Source organism: Aythya ferina, assembly GCF_964211825.1.
Source record: "Aythya ferina genome assembly, chromosome: 6".
NCBI lineage: Eukaryota > Metazoa > Chordata > Aves > Anseriformes > Anatidae > Aythya > Aythya ferina.
In genome coordinates this window covers 19788842-19802681 of record NC_140303.1, presented here as the reverse complement: position 1 = coordinate 19802681, position 13840 = coordinate 19788842, and the positions used below count along the sequence as shown (strand labels likewise).

The 13840-nt window shown below is 43.5% G+C and overlaps 1 protein-coding gene across 4 annotated transcripts in view; it reads right to left on the bottom strand.

Annotated features, from left to right (window-relative positions):
- Positions 1 to 13840, bottom strand: part of WIPF1 (WAS/WASL interacting protein family member 1) — a 53240-nt gene that overhangs the window by 23288 nt on the left and 16112 nt on the right. For 2 of the 4 annotated variants that reach the window (XM_084522838.1, XM_084522841.1), the window contains exon 2: positions 8771 to 8883. The gene's annotated coding sequence lies outside the window, so the exon portion shown is untranslated. Of the gene's footprint in view, positions 1 to 8770; positions 8884 to 11863; positions 11969 to 12019; positions 12241 to 13840 lie in introns of those variants that run through there. The other 2 variants (XM_084522839.1, XM_084522840.1) reach the window with 2 other exon arrangements.

Sequence of the window (13840 nt, the reverse complement as noted above, 5' to 3'; positions counted from 1 at the left end):
TGGCAATCCACCTGAGGAACAGGACTTCTGCCAGCACCAGATTTGGGCATGTCCTCACCAGGCAGTGCTGCTCAGCTTTCCGACGTGGGAAAGTACCTTCCTCTCACATTGGCTTCTCTGCTTTTCCATCTGAGCGTATATAGCATATCGAGCTCTCTCTCTCTATTTTTTAGGACGCTGCAGGTCTGACCAGTTGTTTACTTTGTGGAGCATGAAAGAAATTCTTCCATTTGAATCAAATTGACAGAAGCCTGGAGAACTTGTTTTCCCTTTTCCACTGTTTTGTGGTAAAACAGGCCAAAAAGTGTCAGGAATTAGGAATTAGTCTGAATGTTTTCTTGGACAGCTGAGCTGTTGCAACTCTGAGCCAGCATGGAAAGAAGTCACAGGAACCCAGCTTGGTGAGAGAGCCCTGGGATGTTGCTGGGGGACTTCTGCTGGCCACGATTACCCACCAGTGTGCCACAGATCCCCTCAGCAGTGGTGACTACAAGCAGAGGGGCTTCTCTCCCTGCTGATCCTGAGGCTGGGCTGGAAGGCGGCTGGCTGGATGTGCAGGTGTAGTGGCAGCCCTCGGACACCTCAAAACACCCCATCCCATGCCCAGGGCATGGCAGTTGCAGCACGGTGACCTGCGTAGCTCCACTCCCGAGGCTGCCATTGCTCTGAGCAGGAGGAGGACAGGCAGCCGCAGGGGAAAGGAAGGATCTTACTGCAGTTAAGGCACATGGAAAAGGAACAAGGATCTCACGCTGTCAGATTACCTTACTTCTCCATAGGTCTAAGTCTAGAATTCAACTGGCTTTAGTTTTCCAATAGGCTTTTTAAAGCGTTTTCTTCATCGCAACCAGCTAAGCCTTACTAAACCTGCAGTGAACTGTGACTGCTCTGCTACAGCCAGCATCTATAAAACGATATTAAAATGGTGACTACCTCTAAAGGGGAAATATCTGAGGCACATCAGGGCCAGACATATGGAATCAATTTAAAACTCTGTTTTCCAATCCCTCTCTCTTGTAAATATTGCAGTGCTCCTATAAGGACGTTGAAAAACGACAGTGTTCAGAGATTAGTTCAGATTTCACATCAAAAGCCCAAACAAAAATCTGAGCGGCCGGGGCAGTCAGCAGGGAAGGACAAGCACACAAGCAAGAGTGCATTAGAGCTTTTACAGCCCAGGTGTCGACATGAATTAGAAGGTAATTCAAATACCTGTCATTAGAGGAGCAATCAAAGACTGATCTGTCCGGAGTGTGGGAAAAACAAAACAAAGCAGAGCCCCAGATCTGCATAGCATAAGGCAGCCCGCTCAGCCACAGACAGTGCAGAAAAACGAACACCGCCTCAGCGCCAGATTACCGTCAATAAAAGCCTCTGCTCAGTGCAGCAACCCCCATAAATCAGTTTTGCGAGAAACAGGTGACCGGGTCTGGTAGAGATTTTAATTAAAAAGAAAAAAAATATTTTCCATCCAGAGAGTTAATTTTGGATGAATGTGAAGCTGCGAAGTGCTGAGACTCCAAACCTCATTTAAGATGGGTGGAGCTGGAGAGTCTGATTTTACTCTCGTTACAGTAAGTGGAACGGCTCGGGCCAACTTTCAGAGGGGGCTGGATGAGACCCACGGCACCTTATGACTGCTGAGAGTGCTTGAGCTGATTGGGATGAACACACCTAAAGATTAAGAAGAGCACATCCCAAGAAGTGTCTTGACTTTCTCTGTTGTGCACAGCCGTGCAGTGTAGCTTGGGGTTAGTCATGAAAGAGATCATTTGTGAGGCTGTGAATCACATGTGCACATAAGTAATGCATTTGAGGAATGTTGCAGTCAGCAATCCAGGTTCGTGCTGGCTCCCACAACACCGTCTTGTGGACACATAAGGCTGGTGGGGCAAGGACCACAGCCACAACTTGCACAGAAATGCCATCGCTTGAGTTCAGCACTGCTGGCATCCTGCTTCATCAGCCTGGGGAGAGCGAGCTTCGAGATGTACTGTCATCTGCCTCAACAGACCAAGACCTACCAAAAACCCCCCGTAACTTTCCCTCCAGGCTCCACTCACAGACCACAAACTGAAAGGAAAGTCGCACCAGACTTTACAGACTGACTAAATACTAAATGCAGACTCATTCTGCGTATGAGTTATATCCCATGTTTGCACATCTTTCCTGATGTCTGATGCAAAAAGCATTTGATCTGCCATTTAAATGCTTATTTCAATACTACAACTATGGAAAGCCAAGCTCTTCGTAGACTCTGCTGGGCTGTTACTAACAGTTACTATTTTCTAATTCCCAAGGGGATTAATGAAAGTTTGCAAACAAAGCAAGGCAATAATGGATACATTTTTTTCAGGTTATTAAGGTATAAATGAATATATATTAAATATATACCATTACTTTGAATACGTAAGGGTTTTAAGTATTTACTACAATTGGTAGTAGCAAGCCCCCAAACCCTGAAGCATTGTGAAGCTGGGCTGGGTACACCAGGTATCTGCACGTGCAGGGAGCTGGATGACCAAGTGTCCATTTGCACAAGCCATCAAAGCAGCTCTCAGCATCCGTTCTTGCTGGTTTGGAAAAGGGCCTCTGCCCTCTGAGGTTTGGCCTGCTGTGTACTTTGTATTAAGTCAGATGGGCTGCTATGGTTTCAATAATTACTTTAAAAGGTTTTCAGCAACACAAAAAAACATCTGTGGATAGGACCTTAAAATCAGGATGGAAATAATAAAAGGGAGAGTAAAGCGAAGGCAAAAAATAATCTGAAATAAACAGGGTCCGTTTTAGCAAGCAGTTCCCCTGTCACCTCTTCTGCATGCTGGAGCCAGCCTTAGCTCACCCCAAAGTAGGTGGATACTGGGGCCAAAAGGTGACCATCTTTCCAGAAGGGTCTACAGAACTTTAAAAACTGTGTCCAAAGCAATAAAAACAATAACAACCACCAAAATAAAACCAAGTCCAAGGTGCATTAAGGAAAAGAGAGACATTTGAACTTTCACTGTCCTACCCTACAAGTTTTGGGTTGAAATTGATGCATTTAAAAACACCAAAGAAAAGCAAAGGAGCGACAGAGAACACACCATTTCAGGTGTGAATTTACATGCTCACCTAATATTCTGTCAGTACTGGCAAATGATGTCTCATTCTAATCCATTTAAAAATAAGTCCAAAATGTTACATTCCCGCACCATCAGATTATTTGCTTGGCTGGAATCCAACAAGAACTCATTCCAGAGAAGTGGATAGAAGAAGCAATACATTGTTGCTACTAAAATATTATACAATAAGAAAAGTCAAAAAAAAAAATTCACATGGCTTGAGCAAAACTAACAGACCAGATAACTACTAAGTAAAGTACATGTAAGGTTGCCATTATCTCTGTATTGTTTGGTTCTTTATATCAGATAAAAATTCTTCCAAATCAGACCATCTTTTTCTCTATTAAAAAAAAGCAAAAGCCAACAACATAGATTTTATAGTATACCCATGTTCACTGTGTAAATCAATTGCCTTCATTATTACAGTGAGAAAAGCTTGATTTTAAAGTTTTTTTTTTTATTTGTTTGTTTGTTTTTTTTTTTTTTATGCGAGTAAAAGATGTATCAGCTTTACTTAACTGATATGAACTGCAATGGTTTCACTCCAAACCTACAGAGACTTACACCTGAGGAAGATACAGTCCACGAGTAGTAATGTGAATAAGCATGGTAAATTATGAGAGCTGCTCTAGGAATAGAGCAGCAGGGCAGATGGAGAACTCTTTTCCCCTTTTGATACTGAACCCATGACATGCCTTGTTCTGAGCTAGCCAGCACTTCTCTGCCTCCAAGACTGGTTACTGGACAAAATGAAGGGGTACCCAGTAGAGATACATACAGAAAGCAAGCAGAGGATCTCCTGCTCCATACTGGCTTATTGGGACGAGCAGCTCCAGAGAGAATTAGTGGTTTGGTGACCACCCTGTAGAAGGTCACCCCCGACCAGGGGCCAACCTGAGGGCTGGGTGGAGGAGCAAAGGCCTGGAGACACCCTCACTGCCTGGCCAGCTGGGAGATGAGCTCCAGATCAGCCTTGTGAATTGAAACCACATGAGGTAGGTGGAACGGGAGATTGGTGTTTATGGAGATCGCCTGGCAAGCATCCTGAAGCCCTGGGCTGCTATTTCAGACTCCCATTCAGGAAAGAAATGGTGGAAGGGCAGACCTGAAATTCTGCCTCCTCTTTTCGCCTTTAGTTTGTCTCTGTGTGAAGCAGTAAAAATCTAACCCACAGTACACTGAATACCTCTCCATGCATAATAGGATAGACATTAGCCTTCAGCATCTGAGTCTGCATGTGTGCAAGTCACCCGCAGTGCTCATGTACTGCTCCTCTCACCAACAGTTTCCATTTGGTGCGATCTGGAAAACATCCTGAGTAATACAAGGATGAATTTTTCTGTTAAGTATTTCCAATGCTGCCTTCTGGCAAGAAAAAATGTCAAGAGTTACTTGGAAAAGGAAGGTACAGCTAAGAGATGTTTCAATTACCGTATAAATAAGCTGCCAAATGCAAAGAGTATAAATCCAGGCAATACTAGTAATTCTTCTTATTTATACCACCATAGGCTACGTGGAGATCAGACTATTGACCAACTACAACTACATTTTAATTCACTTACTGGAGTACAGCTTTAACAAAACTAACTCAAAATAACTTTGAAAAGCCATTTTTACACACATCTTGGAGCTCGGCCTAGTCTTGTAGCAGGACTTGACTGTATGCAATAAAACCCCGTGAGGTGTGATAACACTGAAACAGCATGTTTGGTGTTTACACCTGGCATTCTAACTGAACACTCAGCCTTGACATTGGGATTATGAAATTTGCACATATGCACCTGGGTACTCACAGGACACATCTGCAGTGGATGATGCCAGTGTAAACACCCACAGCAATGGCGCACAGTTAGGCTGTCTATACTTAACCTAATGTTTTCCTTGTCTAGTTAAAAGCCCCATAATTAAAGATAGTTTCTGAAGATTTTATTTATAACATATGCTTCTCCACTTATTTTAGCAATTATCTAATAGATGACAAGGTACACATTCTGTTTTGTATCATTCTGTGGTTCTTTTAACTCAGAGTAATTCTAATGTTACATGAAAGACTAACTCAGACTCTGAATTTGGATTTCCTATTTTACTTGGAGAGGCATTAAAACCTCTATTTGTGTTTGTTGGTATAGTACAGTATTCAACAATGTATTTTCAAAAAAAGAGGCAAGTAGGAAGCTAATTTTATATCCTTTCAAACTTTGAGACATGCAGAGATCTCTATCAGGATTTTTATTTTTTAAATAATGATCAAAAATAATTTCTATTTAATGGAACTGAAATTATATATTTTTTTTTTCCTTAGGAGTGAAAATTTCAGCAGAGCCTACATTTGCTGTAGGTATTTAAAATGTTTTGTTTTGTTTTTTAAAAAAAAAGGAAATTTCAAAGCTTTCTAATTTTGAAATTTAAAACGTGCTGAATTCACCTTTGATCTCAGGAAGAAAAATGGTTTTGATGAACTGATTGTTTTAATTTAAACATCATTTCAATAACAAAAGTCCTGAAAAACTACAATGGCAATCACTAACTTTGATATCCAAAGATACATTTTTAAACTTAAGCATCTAACTCCTATTTGTAGAGGCTCATGCTTTCATTGCTCCACTCCTGCACTGATCTGGCACTGCTGACCGCCCGGATCCATCGCTGCCTGGTAGCAGCAGGGACATGGGCTGCGTTGGTGCCCCTGGAGCTAGTGCTGGGAGGACACAAGCAGGGGACCTCAAAGTCCCATAAAGGGGACTAGTTTAAAGCAAGGCACAAATCAAACCAAAAGCAACCAAGGACAACAAAGTAAAACACACCCTTCTGCTCTCCTCCACATCTCCGATTACAGAAGTCTTTGCTTCAATTTATTTCACTTTGGAAACAACTTTTTACAGCTGCAGATGGCAAACACTGAGCTAGTGAGTGAAGAAGAGAAGCTGGAAAGAATGATTATTAATGGGTTCTGCCAAAAAATAAAGGCAGGACAACGTCTTTCATGGATTAACGGCAAGCACTAGCCAATCCTCCCCTAGACTAAGAGGAGGCATGCTCTACAGCACCCTCCTGGGAAGGAGGGCAGCGCAGCTGCGTAACCTGCTGCAGCATCCCCGTGGGCCAGAGCTCAGCACCACGCTCCATTTGTGACGCTGCCAGAGCCCACATGAGTTAAGGAGAGCCTCTGCCCAAGTCACTGACAGTCAAAAGAACGCAATCTTAACCCACTGTCTGTGTTGTATTTTACATATTTATACTCCAGCCGTTTTCCATCACCTCCAATAGCCAGGTGCTCTGATGCAGCGAGTGCGGTCAGGGTGAATCCTCGTGCTGGGCCTCAGGGCGCTGCGCTCCCTTCACACGTCGGGCTGTATCTGGCTGTTGGTGCAGGTCCCTCCCTGCTCTGGTGGATGTGCCGGGCAGGTGGCTCTGCCAGAGGGCCGAGGTAAGATTTCGCCTGCCCTCCCCGAGACCAGGTACCCCCAGGTACAAGGCCAGCACCTCACCTCCTTCCCAGCAGGCAGCCCTGAACCTGCCTGTTCCACAGCCTGGGCAGGACACACCAGGAGCCCTGGGATTTTGGAGGCAATTTGCCTCCTTGCAAGAGTAGATCTAGCCAAGCACCTGCTGGTATTGAGAATACAACTTTTTGCATAAGTAGTAGTAGTTTGGTGCTGTTTGATCTAAACCATTATGTATGGCACACCTCCCCCATGAAAAAAACCATGCCCACATACCCAAGAGCAGCCACATACCATCATTTATCACTTGTGTTTCCTCTTCAGAGCATACTTCATTAACACGTCCTCTTACTCCACATGACTGTTCAAACTCATCCTCACTAATGCCAAACTACCAAAAGCTCAGAGGAGAAAACTTCAGGCTGGTCTGCTCAGTGCAGCTGCCCTGACACAACAGGTATTTGAGGCTGGCAGCCAATTTCCCTTTTAATTTCTTTGTAATAAGAGTGGCTGTCCCAGTTGTTAAACCCTAGCTAAAGTTAGCATCACGTCTGTTGAATCCTTTAAAACATGGCTGAAACCTTGTTCAACCTGACTGAATGGTTTGGCTGGCTTACACAGGGCAGAACTAAATTGGGTTTACTTTAAGTAAGTTTGGAGACTACATTTAGTGTATGACAGACTGAAACATGACTTTTACCATCTGTTTCCAAAACCAGAATTAGTAATTAAATGTAGAGTTAAGAACCACTTCAAGTTTGAGGCCATAAACTTCCAGAAAAAAGAGTGTTTTTTCAGAACTGAGACATAAGAAACAGAAAAAAAAAATAATATCTGGATCAAATCCACAGCTGAAAGGAAGCTGTGTGTTAGTTTTATCAGGTCATAAGACATTATTACTCTCATGAAGTCAACACTCTCTCTTCAGCTTCGGTCCTGATTACCTGTAGTCCTCAAACAAGTGATATTGCAGGGATCACTGCTTTCTTCTGTATCTGTCAATGTGCCCATTGCACAAGCCAAACCTGCAGCCAAATGCTGTTTCAGGTGAGCCCTGACCCATCAAAACTTGCTATTAGGAAATTCTGTTCAACACAGATCAAGTTGGATTTGCACAGCTGATGTGAATATAAACTTTGCCATTAGTACCAGAGTCCTGAGATCCATGATAAAAATGAGCTGTCTGCTGTCTCCCCACAACTATTCACCCAAGAGATCAGCACAGCCTAGCTTTTCAGGTCTCCCTTTCACACCATGAGTAGACCTGGTGTTTACCTCACCAGCTGCTCTTGATAGCGCTGTCACAGTACACAGCATAATGAACTTTATCTGGTGATGCTCAAATGAGAAAAGCAAAATTTTCAAGAAACTCAGGAGCAACACGTACCTGCTCTCTCTGTACCATAAATATGAAACTGTTTGTTGCCTTTAAAATTACTAACCAGATTTCATCAATAACCAGAGAAATTTAAAGTTACTGCCAACAATGAGACTGAAATACGAAATGACAGGCCGGAGGAGGGCATCTACCCTTCTCCTTCCTCTGAGGTACCACTGATGATCTTTATAACATTCCTGTCAGGTATTTATGTTTTCTCAAAAATCTCAAGTGAAAGAAATTCTGCATATCCCTCAATAATCTATTCTAGTACTTCTCTAGCCTTACAGCTAGTGAAGTTTTTCCAAGTACCCCATCTAAACCTCCTTTGCTGTAATTTCATTTGCATGGAATAACTAGTATTAGGAGGTTTTGCACCAATCCTCATCCTGCATGCTTGGTTCAAGTTGTGTGTGGAGCCACAAACTAAGTTTGTCAAGTCATGAGGCTAACTCTTCCCTCACTCATCTCCCAAGCCTGGCACCCAGATTTCTCCAGGCTGTGGTTTCTGAAGCAAGTGCAACCTAAGACAGTTACATCTGACATTAGGAAAAGAAAGGTGTTGCCATGTCAGATCACGGCAGTAAACCAGCATTGCTATTAATCCTACATGGAAAAGAATTATTTTTGTGAAAAAAAAAAAAAAAGTTTTTTTCCACAATCACCACATTGCAAATAAAGACACCTTTAATAGTATTTATGAGATGGTTCTGTGCCTTCCAACTGTTATAGGCCTTTTATAGCTGGGAGATTATACATGCTGTTCACTGGTTTCCCATGCTGCTGCGCACGCAGTAACACCTCCCCACTCCCATTGTCCCCCTGTGCAGACCCCAAGGACTCTGTACCTCCTCAGCAGCTGGAGAGACGCTCGGGCAGAACACGAGGCCTGGCAAATTCACTCCAGAATGCACTTGCTGAAGTTAATTAGACACAATAACATTTCCGAGGACATACATTCCTGCAAGGAAGAAAAAGACACCACTATTAATTGCAAAACTGAAATGGTGGGGACCAGGGAGCCTAGGTATGTAACTGCTGGACACTTCCTTGCTTAAGTAGAAATTCTGCGTGAGAAACTGGCCGTGTGTAAAGAGGAAGCTGTCTCCATCTAAAGAAGAAAACAAAAGGCAAATACACTCTTTGTTCTCCTAGTATCATTTGCTGAGGCCAAAACACCCAATTTGTTTTCAAACAAATTTGAGATAATAGCCCTGACTTCAGCAGCACATCGAAAAGACCAGTAGAAATGGTGGAATGAAAGCAGAAAAGCCTAAAAACATATGTGGATGGATACAGTAGGAAGGCTGAATAGTTGTCTACTGTTCCTCTTAAAAGAGCCATGGTTTCCTGACAAGTAGAGATTTTGATAGTTAGGCTAGAGAAAAATGCATACAAAAGCTGAAACAAATCAAGTAAACAAAAGTAAAAACAACCTCCTTCATCCTCTAGATACTTTTAGCAGCTAATTACAGAAATGATTTGCAGAACTTGCCTTTGAGTGAGAAGGAGGAGGGGGAGAGAATGGGCAGCAGGACATGAGAGAGATGTGCTGCAAACGATGTCTCAGCAAAAGGCACTTTTATCCATTTGAGGTATTTGACAATAAAAAACAACAACATGCCTTTAACAATCCTGTCAACTTAAAGGAAAATGCGAGAACGGTGCCCATTCAGCATTTTATGGGTTTACTTACATTGAGAGATCAAAGTCTGCAGACTCCAATTCCTCACTGGTACAAAACCTGTGCCTGCACTGTGTGGTGAAATGAAACCCACAAGGGGATCCTGTAATAAACTCTCTGAAGCTGCCTGTACAGTTCAGGTTTGCATTAGCTGGCGTTACAGATTTTAACTCACATTTTCCCCTGCAGAGCAGGACAATGCAGTACCGTGGATCCACGTGCACTGGGGACACGAAGCCTAAAGGGCAACACGGTGTGGCAACTTTTGGGGAGCATCACTGGCTGGAGGTTTAAGTGGCACTGTGTGCATTCTGTTTTTCTATTTGCAGAATTAAGGCAAATTTAAAGTGGATTTCATCTAACTTTGAAGCTATCTCAGACTTACAAAGTTTTACACTAATACTTCCCATGGAAAAGAAACCAAAAGAAACCATTAAAAAACAAAAAGCAAGCAAGCAAAAACACCCCCCACCCCCCCCCCAAAAAAAAAAAAAAAAAAAAGAACATTTCTTCCATAGGTGTTACAAACATGTCCACACACATACACCCATTCCCCTTCCTTCCCAACCTCAGTAAAAGAGCAGTTTTTTTCCTGAGCACAGAATTTGTCCCCATCTGGTTCCATTTTTTACTATTTTCTTCTTTTGGTTTCCTTCTCTCTCATTCCAAGCCATATTTATTTCCTTTTGTTTAGTCTGTACTCTTTATTCCCTTTCCTCCTTTTGCAGATTTCCTTTTTAATTTGTTTGAGAAAGAAACATTCTTGCCCTGGCTTTCCTAACAGAAGCTGGTGCAAGGGGCCTGCTCTGAACCCCCCTCTCCTCTCATGCTTTCCCCCTCTTCTGTCGGTCCTGGCTGGCTGGGCTTGCTCCTGGTACACGAGGAACAGCAGTGGGCTTTATTTATTTGGAAAAGTGTATCAGTTTATTTTTGAATTCACTTTCAAATACCTAGCACTAACCACTGTGCGGAAGGTCAAACATATTATTTACAAGCCATTTTATTTAGCTTAAAACAACTCCTGATCTGTATGAGATGAGCCACTATAAAGCAGGATTAGGCTGAAATCAAAATGTCTGCAGTTGGATTTTACTAAATTGGTTTTAAATCACATTCTTAGTTATACAGCAGACTTGAGTTTCAGAGTTGGAGGTTAGAAACCCTAACAAAGCAGAAAGACTGATTAGAGACAGAACTGTGGCACTCTGCAAAATCTGCTACATTTTCAGAAGCAGAGGAGCCTGGCTAAGGCTAGAGCCTTGCCTTTAAAACTCCAGAGCTCAGAACTTGACAGCCAGCTCTGCAAGGCTTCTATTTCCAAATAAAAGCATCCCTGGGCTACATTTACAGCTCTGGGCAGGGTGCAGGGTCCCTGCGGCAAGACCCATCCCCGACCCCAAACACCAGCCTCCCTGCAGGGCTCGCCCCATACTGCCGTTACCGCTATGCTGCCCGGGAACACCAGGCACCACCTTGAAGGATGAAGGACCATGGTTTTGCTGAAGTTCATATACACAGGAGGAAAGATTTTCTTCTTTCATTCATATTCCCTGGATCTTTCCCATTAGAAAGACAGAGATGGAGAGCTGCTTAGTTACCCTTCCACCACAAGCTGTATTTCAGAGTCTGTAAAGTGCTATTAAAATATTCTGCATTTTGTCCTCTTGAAGTTTCTTCTTTTTAACTTTCCCTACAACTTTGCATTAAAAAATGAATCAGATTTTTCTTGCAACAGTTAAAAATAACAACCGTACTTTTTCTGTAGGAATACAAAACGTACACCCCCCCCAAACACGCTTGCTTTGAGAGCTCCAAGCGCTCCAGCACCAAACTGGTGCTGTTTCTTTCCCAATACAGTGGGTTCCCAAGCCAAAAAGCCTCCAGCACAGAAAGGCGGAGATGGAATTCCTCAACAGACGTAGGGAATGAGAGAAAACCTTACAAAGAGACTGCACCAGCAAAATCAAACAGAACAGTTAGAGAGTCAGCACCAGACAAAACAAACAAAACAAATTTCTCACTGTAATCAATAGCTTTAACCTGTGTTTGAGAAAGCACTTTCTGGTATTTATTAACACTGAACCCCTCTATGAAACATCCACACCTTTTGCTGATTATATGAGAAACTTCACCCAGTCAGAGAAAATTTTGTTCATATTTCTAACTGGATTCAGCTCCATGCTGCTGTTGTATAGCAGGGCAGGCTCCAAGCTTCCCACAAACCAGGCTAACTCAGAGAGAAGCTTCCTATTTTTACCTTTGTAAGGTCCTGTGGAAGCCCACCTCGCTCACTCGCTGCTAACACGACACGAGCCATGCTGATAGCTTTAGTCCCCGCTCCACCAAAACTCAGTGAAAATACATACACGAAACCCCTGTAGGATGGTTAAAAAGACGATTATAAAAGACTAACCTGTGCTAGTTGAATACGTTGTAAGTCACCCAGCTCTGAACTTCCCCAGTAGCTTCGCTCTTGTTTCCTGTAGAGCTGCATGTGACACCACACTTCCTTACTGCACCTTGCTAGACTTGCTTCATTTACTTTTTAAAACCAGATGAAGAAACTCGGTCCCCTCCAGCATGTTTAAGAGACTTCTGCTCTTATGTTGAACCACTGACATTTCTGCATAGCCAGAAAGAGTTCTCCTCTGTTTCCTTCTGAGTCATCACATGATTCAATGGCCCTTTTTGTACTATTTCTATGTATTAATACCAAACCCTAAACATGATTCTATTACAGCATGCTCAACTGCCACCCCCCCTTTTTTTTAGAAAAAAAAAAAAAAAAAAAGAGGAAACATGCAATAGTGGAGAGTGCAATTACACTGCAGGCGTGGGAAATTTCAGTTCAAGGATATTTGCATATCAGACTTTGAGTGACAATGTGTCAATGTATCTAGTTTGAGTAGATGTAGTAGTTATTGACAATTTTTGAAATATTTTTCATTTGAATGTGGCAAACATGTTTCACAGGAGTTTGAGTCCTATGAAAAATAGAACTTCAGAAGAGTAAAGATTCTCTTCTCAGCAGCATGCATCCACGTAGTGTCATCAAATGATGGGCAAACATAGGTCATGAAAGGAAGGACAAGAAAGTCACAGATTAGATGAGTACGCTTACAGCATTAGTCAGTAGGTTGTATTTTAGCAGATTTTTTTTTTCTTTTAATTTAGAGACAAGTGGATTCTGGAAAAGCAAGCTAATCATAAATGGTACCAACACCAGAAATACAGCAAGAGCCTGCAGAGGAAGCTTGAAGACTATCATGAGCTAACCTCAGAGGAGAGGCAGACTGGAGACAGCAGCGAGACACTGCTCTGCCGGAAGATGTTTCTTGAGGAAAACGCTAAACACCTCAGCCAGCCCAAAGAGAGGAGGGGGCACTTAAAAATCTCCCCTTTAGGGGGAGCTGAAGAAACAAAAGCCAACACCTGGGGCACTGATCGGCCTGGCAAGGGCTGAACACAGGCAGGGCTGCTACACTGCGGCAGGGTTTGTGCGGAGGCTGATGGCCAGCGTATGTGCTTAGGCATGGGCTGGAGTTAGCTGCACCTAAGCATGGGTGTGAAGGATCTGAAGGCAGGAGGCGTGCACACAGGCCGTGGTGCTGCTGCGGTTCAGGATGCCCGCCTTCAGCAGCAACGCTCCCCCTCCACAGCCATCCTACCGGCACCGCTCTTCCCGCAGGCCTCAGCCACCTCAGGTGTGCTGGCACTGCTGGTGCTTGGGCTGCACCACGAACCAGGTTGAGGAACAGATCTAGCCTTCACAAGTCAGACTCCTTTTCCCCCTTTTATAATCCCCAGTAGCCCCACTCAGCCAGCAGCGGACAAGCACTAGCACGAAGCCAGCTTTGCCGTCAGCCGGGCTGTACACGAAACCACAGCTTACTTTGAGAAGCGAGAGCAAACCAATGCACGATGCTTCCGTGCACGCTGTTTGGTGCAGTGTACGTAATTTCTACGTAAAGCAAGAGCTTTCCACTAAAAATGTCCATCTTTTAAAGCAAACTGTGCCAGATACACAAGTGCTGTGAACAGCCTCCCGGTATGATCAGCCAGGGGTCACCTTCTGGTCTGCTGCCTCCAGGCTTCCTGCAACTGCTTGCTAGTCAACCAACAAGCTCAATGAGCTCCAGTGACTTATTGGTGGGCTAATCTGACTGACCCTGAGGCAAAATGACTGGGAATGATGTTCAGGACCCCTTCTCCCCACAGAGATGTGGCAGAAGTG